The sequence below is a fragment of the Lepisosteus platostomus genome, chromosome 6 (assembly GCF_059453375.1).
Source record: "Lepisosteus platostomus isolate fLepPlt1 chromosome 6, fLepPlt1.hap1, whole genome shotgun sequence".
Taxonomy (NCBI): Eukaryota; Metazoa; Chordata; class Actinopteri; order Semionotiformes; family Lepisosteidae; genus Lepisosteus; species Lepisosteus platostomus.
In genome coordinates, this window is record NC_142616.1 from 51,329,055 (window position 1) to 51,349,710 (window position 20,656).

Genomic DNA, 20,656 nt, shown 5'->3' on the forward strand with positions numbered 1-20,656 from the left:
AGAAAAAAAGGCCTTTTTGGGCAGACAGCTGCTCTACGCATCTTCCTGCTCCTTCCTGGCCAAGGAGACTGTATTCAGCCAGAGTCTTAGTTTAACCTTGCCAACAGTGAAGGTCAAACATCCCTGCAGAAGACCCTGTGTCATCTGGGTCTTGTGCAGTGCCTGTTGTCCATTCTGTAACTAAACACAACTCCATGTACACACACAGGAAGATGGGGGTGGGGAAGGAGGAACTTTATGACTTTAAGAGAACTGCTGCCAAGCCCAAATGGTGATTACACATGCAGGAGGCCTGGGAAGGGTAAAAGGAAGTTGTGAAGGCACCTGTGATTCTCATTCGTTCTCCCCTGATGCTTTGCATTCCACCCATTCTGCTCCTATAAAACTTCTCATTTGATCCATCTCTGACACGAGGGTGAGGCCTACAGTAAATGCCAACAAGACCTCTTCTGGTTTCCTGGACCATGTGCATACCCCCACTTAATAAAAGCAACAGAGTGACAAACGCAGGCCAAGGGCCGTCAGGCTGTTGCCATGGTTACCTTAAAGCACTTTTGCAGATGTTATGCACTTCTTCAGTTTTTCTTTTTTTTTTGTTCTCTGTTTCTGCCCCCAAACATCTACAAGCAACTGTTTTGAACCTGAAAGCCACACGGCAGCTCCCAGTGGAATTGTGGGGCTCGACAACCATTTCTTCAAAGACTGCCCGGCTGGAGACCAGGGGTCCAATTTTGATAACCTGGGTAAGGGCAAGGGCAAAATGCGAAATCGTTGTCCCAGCGCTAGAGGAGCGCCTTGTCCCAAGAGAGTGCTTTGGAACAAAAGCAGGGCCAAGCGCCAACAAAATGTAGTGAAATGAGTTTGCACTGACGCAGGTGTCCACTCCTGTTCCAGGGGGACCCATGTGTCTCTGGGTTTCTGTTCCAATTCAGCTCTTACTGTGATATACCAGCTGGTAACTGGCTTAATCCAACAGCTTCTCTCAGTTCTCCAGATGTTGCAGACACACCTTCTCTCCAGGACCAGAATTGTTTTTTTTTAATAATAGGGTCAAATGTATGCAAGGAACAACATAAAACTTATATTTTATTTGTCATTCATAGTTTTCACTTTGCTATAATCTGTTTAGAGGGCACAGTGCATGACACATGACATTGCCCACTCACAGCAATAAAAGGAAAGTCATCACTATGATATTGCACCCTCTAGATTTCTGTCCAAGTGTTACTTAACAGCATATTTACATTATCATATGTTCTTCTCTATCCATCCATTTTCTAATCCCTTCATCAAGCTCAGTGCTGTGGGAGGCAGGTAACAGGCACAAGGCTGGGTACACCCTGTATGTGACAGCAGTCCATTGTAGGCACCCATAGACACAGATACGCTCACACTCACACCAGGACCAACTTTCCCAGAGTTAATTAACTACATACTACATAATGAATAATACTACTTAATAATGTAATAATAATTATACAGTAGGTTGTTGATTTTACAAGTGATCAGTTGCATATACACTTACTAAATTTAAGCACGGCTAAATTATATATGTGTATATCCACATAATTAACAGTTTCAATACCAATAATTACATAACTGTATTGTGTGCAATATTTTTTAAGTTAAATAATTAATTTTAAATGCAAATTTCAGTTGGTTATTTTATGTTTACACAATTTTGCTAATTGTAGCAGCCTTAAATAAATGCACCTATTTATGATTAAGTTCTACATAGAAGATTGGATTAACTGAACATGAAGAAGCCTCATATGAAAATGAACTATGTGTTCATGGCAACAATTCCTTTTTGTCTTCTAGAAAATGGAGGTAAACAATAAAAAAGAAAAAGAAATTCTGGGATATACAATCAGAAGCATTAAATGTAAGGAATGTTGTTGAAATTATACACATTTAGTATGTTCTGTATTCTAAATTGTGGTGATTATTTTAGTCTAAAAAATATATATTACTGCTCTGGAATCAGTCACAAGAGCAATCAGATATCTTCCCAGGCTTAAAGCAATGTCCTACTCTTATAGAAGCACATAACTGAATCGTTATAGTCTTTAACAGAATAGATTATGACGTGAATTGATTCAAGAATTCAAATCCTTAGAGGTGTTAATTCTGACATCATCATTATAAACAATGAAACACAAGCCCCAGAATCAATGAGGGCGCAATGGGAGACACTTTTTTACCTAAGGTTGTAGGTGTCCGCAACAATAACCCTGACATTTTTTGTCAAAGCTGGACTCTTTTAGGATTCTGGTGGAGAAGACAGTAAGACCAATAAACTACTGTACTAGCAGCCAAACAAGCTAGATGGACCGAATACCTTCCTCTCTTTTCTAACCTATCCTATGTTCTCACTGAAAAGAGCATATCCAGTTTCTGTTATGTAATCAGAATACATCCCACCTCCTGTATGGATGCTAACTACTCCTCAGGGAGCAGCATACAGTTTCACTTCGCACTGGATAGGAAGTTAACATTTATCACAGTATCTAAGAAGCAGCTTGAAACATTAATTATCACATATTAATTAAATGTAAAGGTTTAATAGAGCCTCGTAAGAAAAATGACAACAGCATGATCTAAAAGCAAATAGATTTACTTTGCAGTAAATTAATGGGGTAAAATAAGAAAAAAACAAAAAGCTGCGAGAGTGATCTGCTGAATCAGTGTTTAGGCATATGCTTTCAGAAAGTCAATATCTGTTGAAGTACTGAAGCCTTCTAATACCATTAAAAATAGTACAATTTAATTGAATTTGTTATATTGTGTTTGTGTTTACTGTGTTAATTTTTTACATTCTATGAAATGAGGGGCTTTGATTTTCTTTAGATTCCATAATGCAGAAAAATGAATATCAGAGTTTATCTACAGTCACATGGGCTAAACTGACAGATTAAACAGAAATGTTTTGGTTTTCTGTATAGCTGATTAGTTTTTGCTGGCTTATCAGTCATTTCACTTGCCACTAAAATGAAATCAACCTGTCGGCAGATGAAGAGGCTGTATATTCGTGTTATGGCTAATGACTGACAGCGCTGTTGTCTGCTGCTCCCTGGATTAGTCTTGTCGCTCATCTGAACTGACACACCAAGCTGAGGTGCTAATGGATAAAACAGGTGCTTCTTTTTATAGCACATGTGCTCAGGACCACATTTTTATTGTCAGCCTTCAAAGTGGCTGCTGGCATTTAATGTGATTAGCCATCCAAACTGGTGTCATCTGAGAGGACTAGGAAGTTTGCAGTGTAAGGTTGTAATTTTTTGAGTGTCTCACAATTGATTTCAGCATGAAGAATTTTTCTCAATCACAATATTAGGGACCAAAAACTTGTTTTTCAAGATAGATAAATCCTTTATTTTTACATGGAAGTTTACTGCGCATTGTCAATTCTAAAGAAGAAAGTTATGATTAAAGAAAGATGTTTAACAAGACAAAACCAGCAAACCTTTTCTGCTCAAGCTCATAATTGCAAACTAAACCAGTCTCTATGTGAGTTTGTGGTTTGCTACTAGATGTTAGTTGGCTTGTACTTTCAGGTGGCCAAATGAATTGTATCTAAGACAGGGGGCACATTGTGAACAAGACAGTGCTGTAACTGTGAACCATGAGAGTCCTTTCTAAACACTAGTGTGAAGATTCCCTTGTCATTCTTATGAGGAATGTTATAACCCTGATTAACTTGGGCTCTTTATCCTACAATCTTGGCAAGATCTCAGTCAAAGTGTAAAGGGAATAAATCCCTTTTTCCATGGGAGTTTGTGTAATGGAACGATATTATCTGAGTGCACTCTTCTCATGTGAACAGCACGCCTCATGTGAAGACGACATCTTGGCTGACTCTTTCTGATATTTCTCAGTGGCCATTTGGTATTCAGGCTAGGAGAAGAGAAGGAAGAGCTCAGATCTATCCACCGATATGTCCTTCAGATACAGAGAGGAAAGGAACTGTGACAGATGCAGAGGCCCCACACAGCAGAGCTGAGGGGAAGCTGTGTAACAATGGGTAGCTCAGAGGGCCTTCTTTGTTGTGATGACTAGTGGTTCAGCCTTTCCCCCATGAGAAGGAGCATCTCAAGATCGCAATGGGGGATCACACAGAGGTCGCCTGTCCCCTGAGTGTTATCAAGCCCTGAACTGTGGTAACAGCAGACCTTTCCTCTTGATTTTTTCACCATCTGAGAAGATCTGTGTCAAAGCCCCGAGAATAAAGAGTCTCTTTCTTCCTCCTCTGCCATCTGAAAATCCAATCTAAGGACCCATGTAATCAGACACTCTGCTAGCTCTGGTTCCTCAGATAAGGCTTTTTTTTCCCTCAGTCTCTCTCACTCTCGCTTTCTTTCCCTGTCTCTCCCTTTCTCTTTTTTTCGGTAAATCCACAGAGTGCTGATCATTTGCAGTGCAGGTGTCTAATTTTCATTAAAATTGCAAATTGAAGTGGATGCTTGATCTGATAACAAAGGGACTGTCGAAACCCAGGAGTCTGCTTTCAGACTCCAAAGACAGAAAGTAACACACTCAAAAGAGGGATGCTCTAGTGCCTGTAAAAAATTGAGAACGTGGATTTGTTCTGGGTCCAGTTGTACACACAGAGGAGAGGAAAAGTACCAAAGGAAAATTGCTCTTAGCAAGGTCGTGCTCATTGTTCATGATTGATCATCTGAAACTGTATTATTGAATCCTTAACAGGTTATAATTCTGATAACTGTTTTAATTGTGCGTGTACTCAAAGAAGAACAAAAAGGTCGCGATTTGATATCAACTCACACAATTCTAAAATATATACAATGCCTTGAAAAAATTATTCACCACCTTCCTATCATGTCCCATTGTGTTGAATTAAAATGATGTATATACATTTTAAAGTAATACTCACTGTAAGAACATTCTTCACAAATATCTGTCAGATGCTTAAAACATCTAATTAATTTAATTTCCATAATGTTCATGAAATAAGCATGGATATCTATGAAACTGATCTTTATATCATAATTTACATAAAATGTATGGTACATAAACAAAACAGAACAAAATCAATCATGCTTTTTCACTAGCTAACAGCTGCAGGCTTAAGGTTATGAATATGTTATTCCAAGATACCCAGATTGAGTGACAAAAAGTGTGGTACAATATCAAGACATAAAAGATTAAACAAGACAGTTTGGAGACATTTCTCATCGCCTTTACGGGTGGTTAAATGTGAATAGATGTAGCAGCATAATATCTTATATCAATAAAAGCTATCTATGTTGTATTATTTGATGTGAACACATATAAATGTAAACTGAAAATCAGTGATAAGTGAATGATTTATCTACATTATAACTGAATAGTCTCCTAAGGATAATGCAATAGAAATATTGTTATTCAAAAACAAGTTTTAGAAGACAAAGTTTAAGGTGCTAGATGCATAGAACTCCTTATGAAAAGCTGCATAAAATATGATTTGCCTGTTAAGTGTCTTTGGCTTTCCAATGTATGCCATAAAAAACAATTAATATTTTTTGGGGTGTTACATAACACTGTCATATCCTGTTCTACAGTATATGTATACTTTTAAGTTTCCGCAGAACAATTTAAGGTTCAGATTTCAATATTGAAGTGCATAAGCTGTAAGAAGACAATAATGTCATACAAAGGTAGTTGTAGTATTTCTATTATAATCTTTTTGTATCAGCATTAAAATTAATCTGTTTTCAAGGGCCTAAATAGAAATTCTGTGTCCCTGCACTGCAGATACCAGTCGGAAGAATGAAAAGGCAAGAAAACAGCTGTGGTTTGCAGTTGTCAACCCACAGTGAAATTTCACACTGGATTTTTGGCTAAAAATCCAAATAGACAAACAGGATTTGCTCATCATTAAAACATTACAGAGTTTTTTTTTGTAGTGAGGAACCTACCATTACATAAGCCTGTGAAATGTCTCGCAGCTGGGATCTCTCTCTTTTTCTCATTGTTCAAACAAGCAGCTGAATCTCTTCTTTTTAAATAAATGAGAAATACCCTATAGATTCAAGACACAGATGGCTTTTCACCAAGAGTTACACATTCTTACCTTGTTAGTAATTTGTATTCTGTAGCCACAGAACTGTAAGTCATTGATACTATAAGTCCTCTGCACTCGGCAGACCCAACGGAAACAAATGAGGTTACCAGCAAATCTAGTAGATACAATATGCTGTGTTTGTAAAAGAACATACTAGATGACTGATGAAAAACTAAATACAACCACAATATGAAAAACATTTAAGAACCACATGTCACCTTTGCCCTCTATTCCTTGCCAAGAAATTATAGTCATACCATGATATAATATATATTTTTTAAAATGTAAAGCAATGCTAATACCAAAACATGCTAATTAAACATTAGATGTTTTGAAAGGGATATATCCTTGGTTCATTTTGGTAACTAAATAATCTTTAAACTCAAACGTATCTATAAATCAGCTCTTATGTAATAGAGTGAGTATTGCCCGCTATGATTCCTGTGCTGTGAATTAATTGTTTAAGATTTGTTTTCTGTTGTGTGCTGGGTGTAAAGAAGTCAAAATGCATTTTCTATCCATTTTCTGAGCCAAGGAGATTTATATCTGTTCTTTGTATTGTAAAATCCATTACATATCACGATATGTGTTTTAAAAATAAAATTATTTGCTTTATTTATCTTTTGTATTAGTATTGTAGCCTCCAGAATGTAATTTAATAATATGTATACTGTATGTGTTTAACATTTCTTTTTCATTTTGACTTGTTTGTTTTGAGTGATCTATGAAAAAAAATGAATTGAAATCAAACATTGGTTCTTACACAGTACAGTAAGTAACAGTAGTAGTGGTTAAGGCTCTGTACTCATAAATGGAGGGTTGCATGTTCCAATTTCAGCTGTAGCACATGCACTCAGATTTCTCCAGTAAGATGTGTTGTGGCACAAATAGGCATACTGTACATGTAAGATGCTTTGGATAAAAACACCACCCAAATCAGGTACTAGAAAACACAGATTAAAATATTTCTAGTGATTGCATTATCAAATCATTGCATGGATCAAACATATTGCACTTTCCTGCTGTTGACTCAGTTCTTCAAATCCTAATCAAAGTTGTGTGTTTGCACAACCTGTGCTATGTGATTCAGAGCAACACTCATCAGTCCGAAAAAGCTGACAAGAGAATTTGTTTCCTCTTTTATTTTCCAATGTTAAAGTACAGATGGCAAAGCCTAGATCTCCTTTTTTTCTGTCCAACCACACTGGACAAAACCTTGTTCATACCCTTAGCATTTCTGCTGTAACTCACTTTCATCAGCCAATGCTGGAGCACAGCTGGAGTATGTTGAATGCACCTGGCAGTTTGTGCCTGGTGTTTCTAGATTCTCACGACACTTTGCCATTGGAAGAGACCGGTGGCACTGCGATCAGCAGCAGATGTTATTTTAATATGAGAAGGCAATGCGTGACTATTGATTTTAGGAAATCCTTGTCTGAATTAATCACACTCCTTTTTCAGCCTTAGCAGAAATCCTGTTCTCAGCTCCATTGTGTCCAAGAGACATATCTGGTGCTTATGTTAAGCCGGTCTCTTATACTGCTCCTTATCTCCCCTTGTAAGCACACACAAAAACTGCATGTTTTATGGAGTGAAAGCAAAAGACAGCTTGATTAATGGGAACCAGCAAAATCAGAAATAACTGATCAAGAAACTATGCTATTTGTATAATGTCTTTCACTTTCTGTCTTAACTCAGGGACTCAGAGTCGTATTTGTTAAGTTTATCATGATAAGACACAAAAGAGTCTGAACGTGTAATAGGTGAAGTCTTGTGTCAGCAATGGGGCAGTAGCAAATTTCTCCAAGGTCAAATCTTTAACACCAACACCAAGATCAACGCAGAACTAAAGGGTCTTGATTGCAGAGCTTTGCAATACTAGTCTTCTTGTTTCTGTTTAGTTGTAGAATTTGGCAAGATAATAGGGAGAGGAGATTGGAAGCTTCTGTCTGAGCTGTCTGGCTGAATAGTGCAGTTTGTTTTACAATAATTGCACTTGTGTAGCACTTTTATTCGACAGGATCCCACAGTGGTTCACATACAGGAGAGGACCCCTGAAGGTAGCTGACCTACGTGTTGTAGCCATTGTACATCAGTAGCTAAATTCCATCGCAGAGCTATTGAAGAAGAGAGCAATGACAAATTTAATTAAGGGAGAATTTTGAACCCAGAATGGAATTGGGATCTACCTAACTTCTGTATTTCAGACACAGGCATTGTCATTCATGACTGCAAAACAAGAAAACAAGAAAGCTATGAAAAATAATACAAATTGGGAATCAGTAACACACTACTATGAGCACACTTGTCCAAGCTGGACTTATTTATTAAAGGAAGTGGTGCATGTTAAGACTTTAACCTGATATATTACTTACCCTTTCTTAAAAAGAGAACTAATTGGTTGCTTTTGTCAACAAACTGTTCATATTTGCAAACTGATAAGGCAGTTAGAGTTTGCAAAGAAATGATCCTGGTAAAAGGGAGTGGTTCATTAAGAAAATCCACTTCAATAGCACCTTGCTGTTATCATTGGAAAAATGAAAATGGAAACAATGAATTGAGATTTGTTAACTTATGAACTCACAGCATGGTTTTACCTTTCACAAGTGGAGCAGAACATTATCTTGTGCAGTTCAGGGGTTTGGAATGGAATAATAGGCTTGATTTGAAAAATAAGCTGATTGTGTACAACCACAGGTATGTAGTTTGTTTGTTTCGAGTTTCGAGATTATGCAGTTTCTGGCTTTGTTGTTTTTCTTGTTACATTACAGAATAGCAGTGCATAACTTTTAAAAATCCATCCAAGTCAACGATATTCCCAATTGTGAAATTGTTTTGTCTTTTGGCAGATCTAAAGGTGTTACGGTCATTCAGGTTATTCTTTACTTCTCATAGCAACTTAAAAAAGACGGAGAACAAGAGGAGACCCTCTAGCTAATTTGGTAGTTTAATAGCTAAGGGAATCTGAACAGTTTCCTGTGAATATAAACCCCATTAGGAATAACCCCATTAGGAATTTCCCATTAAAAGGCCCCTAGAATGAAATCAGACAGCCTTGGTTGAAGATCTGACCACATGAGTAGCAGTATTCTCTTTGACAATGCCTCTTCCAGGACTGTGGATCTCAATTTTAGAGAGCTTGATAATGTCAAGATAGGCAAAGATCCAGATGCCAGGGAAAGGAGTGGGGTTTTTTCCAACAAAGCATCTAGATCTTTTCAGCAGAGGTGAGGCCAGCCAGCCAGATCTGTTTCCATTGCTGGGAGAGGCCAAGGTTATCTGTCATTGTTTAACAGGAGTACAAGGTGAGATCAAGCAATGTACTTGTTCAGAATAGTGGACAATGAACAGGAAATCTGTCTACAGAAACTATCCACACCTGGACCCTCTCAAAACATGTGGAAAGAAAATGCCTAGAGAGCTTTGCGGGCAGAGTGTGTACATAAAAGGGTAGGGTTGAGTTTCATACAAGGCGTCAGCACTGTTTGTGGGAAAAAAAAAATGAATCGCAGTCACTTTTGAAAGGAATCCAGTACTTGGACCACAGCCACCTCTGTGGGAAGTTCGTCCCACCCCTCTCACCACCAGCCACTACTCTCTGTGTAAAGATTTGTTTCCTGTGCTCCATCCTAAATGAATTCCCCTTTAGTTACCTGTTGTAACTCAGCATCCTTGTTGTGTTATTCAGACAGAACTGGTTCCCCAGGTTGACCCTGTTCAAATCTCTTAAAATTGTATATATTTGGATAAAATATCTTTAGAATCTGCTTTGTTCTATACTAAAGATATTTAGTTATTCTCAAGTTCTTTAGTTCTTACCTGTTGCTTTTTTTCAAGCTCTTTCCAAGACATATTATTTTGTGATATTATGTTGATATGGCATCATAACCAATACAAAACCTTTTAATTAAGGTATCATTAGTACATTAAAAAGCTTCAAAACAAGTTCCCTTGATTTAGATTCCTCTCTTTTTGCTGGCAGGAGGGGTCAGGAATGGAAGAGCAGAGTGGTTGTTAAGCGCAACTTTCAAATTAGTTGCGCGGCAGACTAGTCTGCATCTCAACGTGTGTTGTGTTGGAAATATAGGGAATGACAAGCTGGAGATGACTTTACAGGCTCATTGGAGGGATTCATGTTGTTTATTTTAGCTGATTACTATATACAATGTTTCTGATTACTGTTGTTTGTTTCGGTTGATCACTGCTATTTTAATTAACTTAAAACCAATGCATTAGTACTTAAATGATCATATAAGGGAGGTTGTCTTTTAACCTTACATAATATATATATATAGTTGTTTAATGCATTATTACTGTATGTGACTGTATAGGGGTGGACTTGATTAATTTGACTATTTGTGACAGTTCTCTGCAGCCTTATTTTCTCCCTATGTGGGTTTTCTCCTCCAGTCTTCCAAAATGTGCCTGTATCTCTGCTGTGGTGAACTGGAGTTATGTCCGGGGTGTAGTCCTGCCTTCTACCCTATGCTTCCAGAAAAGGCTTTTCAGTAGTACAAGTACACATAACTTATTTTAACAAAAACAACCCATACTCAATAACGGCTCATTTATATTCGACAAAATGCCACATCTGTACCCAGTGACATCAAGTACATTATGCTTATACAAAGCTTTTTCTGGAAATATGATATGAATATGTCTGCCCAGTTGCAAGTCTTTTTTTGTAAGTTTTGCTGCTCTTTCTGTGCTTGCCGCTGCTTTGTATCATCTGCAAATCTAACTATAGTTATAATCTACTCTGGTAGATTTATACCAGGTAGAGCAATCAGCCTGTAGAGCAGATTCTTTTGGTATACGACTGCTTACATCACCACAGGCAGCGGCAAGACCAATTGGTGTACGGTATAGTGTCTCAGTTCTATCTGCCTTTTATGAATACCCATAAATTCTACAATTTATGGGTACTGTACATCTACCATCATCATTGATAGCTGAATATCATAGTTAAAGGTCCATGCATAAAATCTTAACTACCACCAGGAAATAGCACCACAGCTCTAAGGGATTTATTAGGTTTAAACTGTTCTAGTCCCTGTGGAACCTCTGTATCAGCTGTGCTGAAAATACCTTGATACCAGTTTCCTCTTTCTATAACCTGGGTCGTTTTTTCTTGTTGATTATTTTTTTTGCTTACATTGTTTTCTTTAGTCAATAAAATGGTCAAAATTCATTTAGCACATAATTCATTTTCAATTATTTCTCATTTTTTTAACATTAATCTCATATTCACTTCCAATGAATTTAAACGTTTACAATTCTTATGTAAGAGTATTGAAAAAAAAAGTCTTGCTGAATGCATACACTTCTCATCATATTGGCAGCTAAATTGCAAATACAAATAGGCCTGCAGAAATTCAATATGAATTTGAATATTTGTGTTAAGGTTCTTAAAAATTGACCAATAGTTTATTGGTATTTAGCAATTGTAACCAACAGAGGCGTGCAGCACATGTAAATACATTTGTTACCTATAAATTTAGAATTTATACAGCTAAGATGCTTTTAAATAAAAAAAAAGGTATTTGGTTGCTGGATGAAAAGAATCCACTTCTTTCCATATCATTGTTCAGCAAGTACAACAGTATTTTGAAAGAACTAAGAGCAACTGTGCGCCTGGAGAAAAGAATGGACAGTTTAGGACTTTGGTTGTCATGGAAACACTGTAGCCTACAGATCTATGTCTTCTCCAAACACACACAAGTAATTTTAACAAAAACAACCCATACTGAATAACGGCTCATTTATATTTGACAGAATGCCACATCCGTACCCAGTGACATCAAACAACCGATTACAAAAACATTTTTGTATATTTCCCAGTGACATTTTCTGATATTTTTTTAATTCTTGAATTCCGTATGGGTGCTCCAAGCTGGGTCGCAGTCTCTGCTTTGGCTTTCTGTGCATTGTTAAATTTGTGAATGAGAGCTGAGTGGGTTGGTACAATGATGTGAGATGTCGCAGGGTCTGTGTTGGTCCAGAAACAGACAGCAGTCCTTTACAGCCCATCTGTTTATTGGCAAAGGGCAGTCTGGAAATCACAGCTCACTGAAGAATGTATAGACAACACAAAGAATCAATTATAAGTCTGTACACACAGAAAGGGCTTTATTGTGACAAACATATAAAGGCCGCTTGTCCTTAGAAAGTATTGTTTTTGAAAAGGTCTTTTTTCTTATCTCTCTCCCTCTTTTCCCAGAAAAGTAAATCCGCAAAATAATGAAAATGCTCTGCTCTAGTGGAAGACATACAAATGGTTGTGCGGGATTTGAAAATTATTCTGATAATAAAAGAAACACCTCCAAAAAAACACAGGATGTAGCCTATGGAGTAAAAGCATTCCAAAAGCATAAAATATGTAGAACACGAATCAAGTTTATGCAGTGAGTGCTCTCAGCCTGTATACCCTTCCCCTCAGACTGCAAAGAGGAAAACTGTTTTCAAGACAGAAAGTGTCATTTTTTTCTCTGCTGAACAAGGAGATAGCAGCAGGTTAGATTGCCTGTTCAGGACTCAGACTCAAAATAGGTGAAACCTTTGATCAATTGCAATCAATAGTGTAGGTTAAGCTGTTAAAATGTCAGGCCACTTAAAGAAGTGTTTCTTATCTCATTGTGTTCTGTGCAATAACTTGTTTGATTTATGATTTAAGATTAGGTAGAACCTCTTTTATTACAGAAAATATACCGGACTATAAGCTACTGTGAGATCACCGAGTTTGAATCCAGAGTTAAAGATGAATACACAGTAACAGTTGCGCAGGGTATTGAAGTTGTGGTTCGTCACTGAAACTCATTTTCGTTACATTTCTCATTTGCTAACAACTTGCCAAGGACAACTTGCCAAGGCAGGTGTAAGGTATAATGGATTGTTTCTTGTTCAAAAACACTATTTTCTTGTTTGTTCTGTTACTCAGATTCTGCATACTGTATGTCACTGAGGGAAAACACTTGAAACTAAGATTACTCTTAACCTTTGGCACACAAACACATCAGTAACTGGCATTGGTTTAGAAAAAGTTTTGTGACTCAGAGATCTGTCAACTGATATTTTTGTAAAGAAAGGAGAGCAGCAGTAACAAAACAATTTTTTATACTAAAATTAAGATGAAGGATGTTCCGATTCAGTTCATGTAGAGATGAATAGTTGGGTGAACCATTACATCTTTGTGTTATGGGTTTTAAAGTGTAAGAAATACCTGGAGTTAGAGCGGGTAAAAAAAACAACAGAAAGAGAAATTATTTGAAGAGGTACTGTATGTACTTTTCAATGCACTGTGCCAAAAAATTCACAAGGGACAACACTGGAACATAGTTACTGTATGAGCTTCTTTACCAGGTGTGTTAGTGTCATATTCTTTAAGCAAAGACTAAATATCTAACATGGTAAAAAAAAAGAAATGAAATGCTGCTTTGTGTACTTTGGCTTCCCCGCACAGTTAAACTGGACTGTATGTGTGTGAGCTTGTCTTTCTTTGTGTGAGTTCTCCCTGCCTGTGGCATTGGAACAGCAGCAGCTGGGAGACTGCTGCTCACACACCAGGTGGGACCTTTTACACTCAGTGCTACATCAGCCCAAAGTTTGAGGAACGTGATGCCAGATTTAAAATAGGCGTAACTCTCTTGCTAGTGTGTTACAATATCATATTAGCAAACTAAGAATTGTTCCTATTGAAGGTCTCAAAAACATGTTTCTGCAGTTTCCCAGACCTGACTGTATTTGTGATCTGGTTTCACTTGTGGGTTTTTATCATTTTATATGATATATATTCACAAGTGCTTGTGGCACACCTCTAAACACTTTTAAAATTTTAAGGTTTAGCAGGGTCTTCAAGAAAGTAGAGTTTATTTTTTATTTAAATCATTTCATAGAGGTGCTCTATCTAGGGTGTTGTTTGTGCAACTGGAACAGAAAATGTGAGGGGAGTTTTTATTTTTATCCCGCTCCTGCATGACTGTTTGAATTCAGATTTTGAAGATGAAACAAATCAATTTTCCAGAAAGCTTTGGTCACAACTGGACCTGGTTTAACCATTATTCATTTGAGATTCAGCCTTTTTCGGTGTACGATATAAGCATGAAAGAATCTGTATTATGAAACGTCCAATTATTTCTACTTTTTAATTTGGTGTTGATCCAATCCAACAAGAATCTTTACACTCAGACATGTTGTGTCTGACTGTAAGAAAAATGTATTCTAATATTAATCAAATTTCAGGAAATATTGCTGCACCAAAATCTTCTTTGTCCCAAGCCTGAAAGATCTGAAGACCTCTCATTCATTACTCTAAATGTCAGTTACATGAGAATTATCATACTCTCTATTCATGTATTACCTTAAAAGCAGATAACACACCTTTAAAATATTGTAATGCATACGGCCACTGTTGCAGGTTGTTCGAGCCGGCTTACCAGCACGGTGACGTCACCGCCCTGTGAATAACAGGGACCGCAGCCCGTCGGGCTGACAGGAGATTTCCCTTTAGCTCAACTGGCTGGGTCCCTGTTGAGTGATGCCGGAGGCCCGGGTTTGAGTCGCCATCAGTGGGGGGGCCGACCTGAGGACGCATACCTATGTGAAACCGAGAGCGCTATAATATTTTAAATGGCCTAAGATAAGCATTATCACTACAGGGCTCATGTGGTTATATTGGTAGTCTTAAGACAAGATAGTCTGCTTAAACACACTTGAACAGCTATTTTCAAGTTCAGGTGCTTGTGCCTGCTGTTATGTTCAACTATACCTCTCATAAGGAACGTATACGCCTTCATAAGGAAACAAACCAGGGTCAATTGACCTTGAAAGTTTCCTGTTCATTTTTTTGAACCTCAAAGAAGAACCTCCTGGATGGAGGGTTTATCTGAGAACTTGTTATCCAGTCATTTAATTAACAAAACCAATATCTACTGTATAATATAAAAATGAAAAGATATTTCATGGGATAATATCTACATTCTTTGTCAGGTCAAGGAAGTTGTAGGTTCAGAGAAGAAGTAATGTTTTTACAGAATAAAATGCAGAGTACACTCATGAGACATTAAGGCAAGTATACTATTTTACATAAATAATACTTGAGTGGTAATATGTCAGATTAAATTACTTGCTGTTAATAATTAGAAATTTGGTTTCGTTTTAAGATAATAAAGCTAGGTGCTTTGCACAGAGACCTCAGTTTTCTGAGCAATCTGAAGTTCAAAATATATAAAAATGCCTTCAGCCTATAGCACAATTTCAAAACTGTGTTACTGACTAATGGCTACAAATTAGATTTGCTCTGCTGGCTGGCTTTCTTCCACTGCCGGACAAGGCAACCACTTTTCCTAATTACTGGTTAATAGTGACTACTTTATTGCATTCAGATAATCTGCGGAATTAATCTTCTTCTTATGAGAAAGGAGCAGTTCAGTCTGACTGATACAAGGAGGTGCTGACAGACACAGAGAGACTCTAGGGATTCTGATATCAGAGCACAGAGTGGATTTCCCAATCATCTCCAAGTTCACATAATCCCATGGTGTGGATTTAGCAGCTACTCAATATTTGGTGGTGATCTAATACTAATTATCATGAGGTCAGCTACAGTCACAAAAAGCAAATAAGGCAAGGCAGACCTGTTAACTTCTTAAAGCACAGTTGTTGAACTTTAAACTAGTTTTTTCTCATTTACCTGATATGTTTACTAGTTCCCTGTCAAAGATATTTTTAATTGTGCATCTGCAAGAGAGGCATTATTTTTCTGAAATAAATTCAAAGGGTCTGAAATCAGCTCTAGTAATAAAGAATATCTTGCACAAAGTAAAGGAACTCAGCCTCATTGGTCTTGAATAGAGGAAACTATGAAACTATGAGGAGATGAGGAGAGGACTTGTTGAAAGTATTTAAAATTTTGGAAGGGATGAGATAATCAACCCAGAGGGCTGCTTCGGCCAATAGTGATAAAAAGATCAAAGACAGAAAATAAGAGAGGCTATATTTACAACAGATAAATATAAAGTGTCATAGTGGTTGGGAACAAATTCTCCAACCAGGTTGTTAAAGCTGATTCTCAGGACCTCCTCAAGGGGAGGAGGATGACAGGATGAGATACTTGTATCAGTCAACTAGTAACACCAAAATTGGTCCACAGCCTTCTTCCATTTGTAACCATTATAATGAGTTTGTATTCTTTTAATTTTATTTCATTGAGACTTCAAGATCCCAGTAACTCAGCACAATGAAGTATTGAATGTTGCATTAATAATGTTATGCCTTTAGCAATGTTTTGCAATAACTCCCTTCACTGTCTGTTTCCTCTGCTCTGTGCCAGATGGCTCAGTACTTCTAAATTATTTTGTAATGGTGTCTGAGTCTCGCATCCCCAGTCTTTACACTAAGCGATTTAGTGAAAACCTGACAGGAAGCCAAACAAAGTGGAACAAGGTAAGTGATGTGATTGTCTCCTTCAGCCTTACTTTCTCAGTTCCAGTACTGTGAAAGCATTACTATATTCTCATGGCTTACATTCTTATGTGTAAAAGTATAATATGATATCATAGTATGGTATGCTTTGAAGTGTACTTTGAAACTGTACAGATGATGTCCAATTTAATAGTTTAAAATTTCAGGAAAGCAGCTTTTGGAGGAATGATACAGAGCCTAAGAGAAGTAGGAAGGGATGGGATAGATGTCGAATCAGTGAAAAATGCATGACATCATTTCTAAGAGATTCAGCTTGAAGCACACAACAGATTTATTCCAAGAGTGAGTAACGCAAAAGCTAAAAAAAAATGCATCCCAAATGGTTCAACAAATGGACTAGAAAATTATAAAAGGAAGATGTGTTTCACGAAATGATTAGAAAATAACAGTAGGGAATAGGATAAACTGAAAGCATGGGTTAAAGGGACACTAGACCGGCAAAAAGAGAAATTGAAATGATTACTGCAATGCAGGCTAAAATAAATAAAACGTTCTTTCAGTACTACAACAGCATATAAACTATAAAGGATGAAGTAAAATGTATTAGGATGACAATGGGAACTGTCTGGACAATGAAAGGGAAATGTCTGATGTACTAAATGAGTAATTCATGTGTTAACTAAAGATGAAGTCAACAATAGCAGAAAGTCAAAGATCTTTATTAAGTAGTGTTACTATAAAAGGGCTCAAGATTCCTAAAACCCTAGGGACTGATAGTATCTAAACGACTGTACTCGGGGAAATGAGAGATGGTTATTCGGAGGCCTGACAACTCTTCCAACAGTCCCTCCAGACAGGGGTAGTACCCAGGCACTGGAGAATTGCTAATAAAGTTCACATCCATAAGAAGGGTGACAAAACTAACCCAAGTAATTATAGTATTACTATTACATGTAATGTTACAAAAAGAATTATTGGAACTAAAATTACACAATAACCTATATGGAAATAACATTTGAGAGAGCTGTCAATGTGGATTAAGAAAAGATACTGTAGGTCGTGCCTGATGACTTGTTAGACTTCTTTGAACAATTAACAACAGTAATGGTTACACACAAAGAACTGATATATGGTGTATTTAGATTTTCAGAATAATATTCATCATAAAAGATTACATCTCAAATTACAGACAGTAGATATTGAAGGAAATGCATGCATTTCATAATAGATTAATAAATAGAAAACAGTAAAGATAAAAGGTAATATTCATGGAGGGGTGATGTAATTAGTGGAGTACCACAGGGATCTGTATTAAGATCACTTCATTAGCCATATACAATTTCTTGCATTACAAATTCATCTTTTTGCATACCCCAGCTTGCTCTCCAGGAGATACAGACAGGGAGAGAAGCTTGGGGTCAGAGCACAGGGTCAGCCATTGTACAGCACCCCTGAAGCAGCTGTAGCTAAGAGCCTTACTCAGGGACCCAACAGAGTAGCATTCCTCTACCAGCCACAGGATTTGAACCAGCAACCTTCTGCCCACAAGCACAGATCCTTACCCACCACTCCACCCAGTATTAGAACTACTGGTCTTCTTAATTTATTGAAATAATCTAGATTCTGGTATAGTCAGTAAAGCAATAAAAGTTTGCAGATTAAATCAAAATAAAAGGATTTCCGAACACTGTAGAAACAGCTAATATAAAAATATTTAAAATTAAAGACTGGGTAAACACTTGGCAGATAATGTTTAATGTACCATATACAAATACAACGTTTTACATGTAGGTAGTGGAAAACAAATTATAAATATAAACTGAGAACCCTGAGCTAGAAGATGCAACTGATGAAAAAAAACCTAGTGTATTTATTTTGAGATATCATTTACATCTTACAGATAGCGTGGGGAATTAATTGAAAAAGCAAAAAGATGTAAGGATACACAGTTAAAAGAGTAGGGATATTGTGCTAAAATTACAGAACATCTCATACTAGCCAGGCCTCATTTAGAATTATATGTAAAATGTTGGTCACTAGAATTTAGAATTAATACTGTACTGTAGCTCTGGAATCAGTTTTGAAAAGAGCAACCAATTGCATTCTGCGATTTAAGGGAATCGCCTTCTCTGACTGACTGAAGGAACTGAACCCTTTTTAGTCTTGAACAACTACGAGCGGACCTGACATAAATATTCAATATCCTCACAGGCATTGACAAAGTCAACCAATCAGATTTCTTCGGAATCAACAGTGAATCATGAACCAGAGGACACAAGTGTTAATTACAAACACATTCAACACCTTCATGGTCATTTTTTTTTTATTGTGGCCTTGAGGCTCTGTATGTGTGGAGTTTGCACGTTCTCTTGGTGTTTGTGTGCCTGTGCACCCTGACTTCTTTCCACAGTATTTTGATCAGCAATTCTTAAGTTCCCCCTTTCCTGTGGCTTTGTGATGGACTGGAGTCCAGGGTAAAATAAAAACCTAACCAGCATCAGCTGACATTTCAGTTACTAAGGGAAAAGTATTTTATTTTTACAGAAATATGATCATTCAGAAGGCAGAATATCCATAGTAATGTGAAGCATGCTTACATGAGAACTTACAGAAGTACTTTGCTTTAAATTTAGTATACTACTTTCAGGTTGGAATGGTGGCTCAGTGGTTTAAAGTGCTGCCTTGCAGCACTGGGGCCCTTACTTCAATTTCTGGGATACTAGCTATTTGAAGTTTTGCATGTTCTCCCCGTGTTTGCGTACGTTTAATCCAGGTGCAGCGGTTTCCTCCCACAGTCCAAAGATATACAAGTGTAACCCACTTTGGATAAAGCACTTAGGAAATGGATGGATTGTACTTTCATGTTCTACTTCAATTTGATATTGCATTACTAGGTCAGAATCATATCAAATGTTTTCTTCACTTGTAAAGAAACGGAAGATTACAAATCTGCACATACATTTTTTTTCTCCTTTGTTGCAAATATGAGGAATGCATTTAACCCATCTTACTCTTTGGTAATTTAGTGGACAATCTAAAACTTCATTCAACCATTTCTTAAAAGAGCCCACAGTGTGGGCAACAACCACCAGACCAACCTGACTAACAAAGGTAGCCTGTTTGTTTTCTGAAGTGCTCACGCATTGCTGCAGAGCTGGGAACGTGGGAGAAGAGCTGGAAGTTGTAAGCTGTAAAACAAGAAACAAAAACAACCTCAAAAATTAAATCACAGAAGGACAAGGCTAGCACAGTCCTGCTTGAAACATAAAACATCATCAAAATATTAAATAAAACAATTTCTAATGGAAAGGGAGACTAGAACCTGATTAATGGATTCAGAGAAAAGCTTTAATTAGATTATCTTGAATAGATATTCAAGCACGTGCTTAAACAGGTGTGGGGGAAAAACGTCATTCAGAATCCTGTGTTCATTTGATGTTATTGCAGTTTGTTAATTCCCCAAGTGGAGATGCCAACAACTGTGTCAAGTGTAAATTGTATCTCGCCTTATAAGGCTGGCTGGATACTGAGCATCTGCTCCAAGTATGAGCCATACAGCTGGCACTCATTTCAACCAGGTTCGTTGCAATCAGATCTTGTTTGAATGACACACTAGCAGTTTTTAAGACTGGAAATGCACTAACAGCAAGTCTATCTGGATCATAGGCTTATAAGTAATGAGAAATGCATGTGCACTGTAGTTAACCGTAAAGTATGTAAACTGACTGGACCGTTGAAGGGCTGTAGATCGTACTGCCAGCTTGATTCTAACCCCAGGTCTCATGGCTGTTGACTATTAAGTAATCAAAACAACTACAGTTTAGCCCTCTCTCTTTATTAACTTCATTTTGCAAAATGATTTTATACTTAACCAATCTATAAATGTTGTGGATGCAACAATGTATCAGACATTTATCAGGCTAACTGTTATTACACAGCACTGGTTTTAGCTTGGGATACTGTAGAACAGTTTGTTTCCCCCCGGTAACTCAACTGTTCTAAAAGAAAATTACAAAGTTTAAAGTAATATAAGTACTTGGAAACAGCTATGCTTGAGTTTAAGTAATTAAAAAAAGAATAATAGATTAATGAAAACCAGAAGGGAACAGTACAGTGGTGCAGCACTTAGAACTACTGGCTCACAGCTCTTGTGAGATTATAAATTCGAAATGC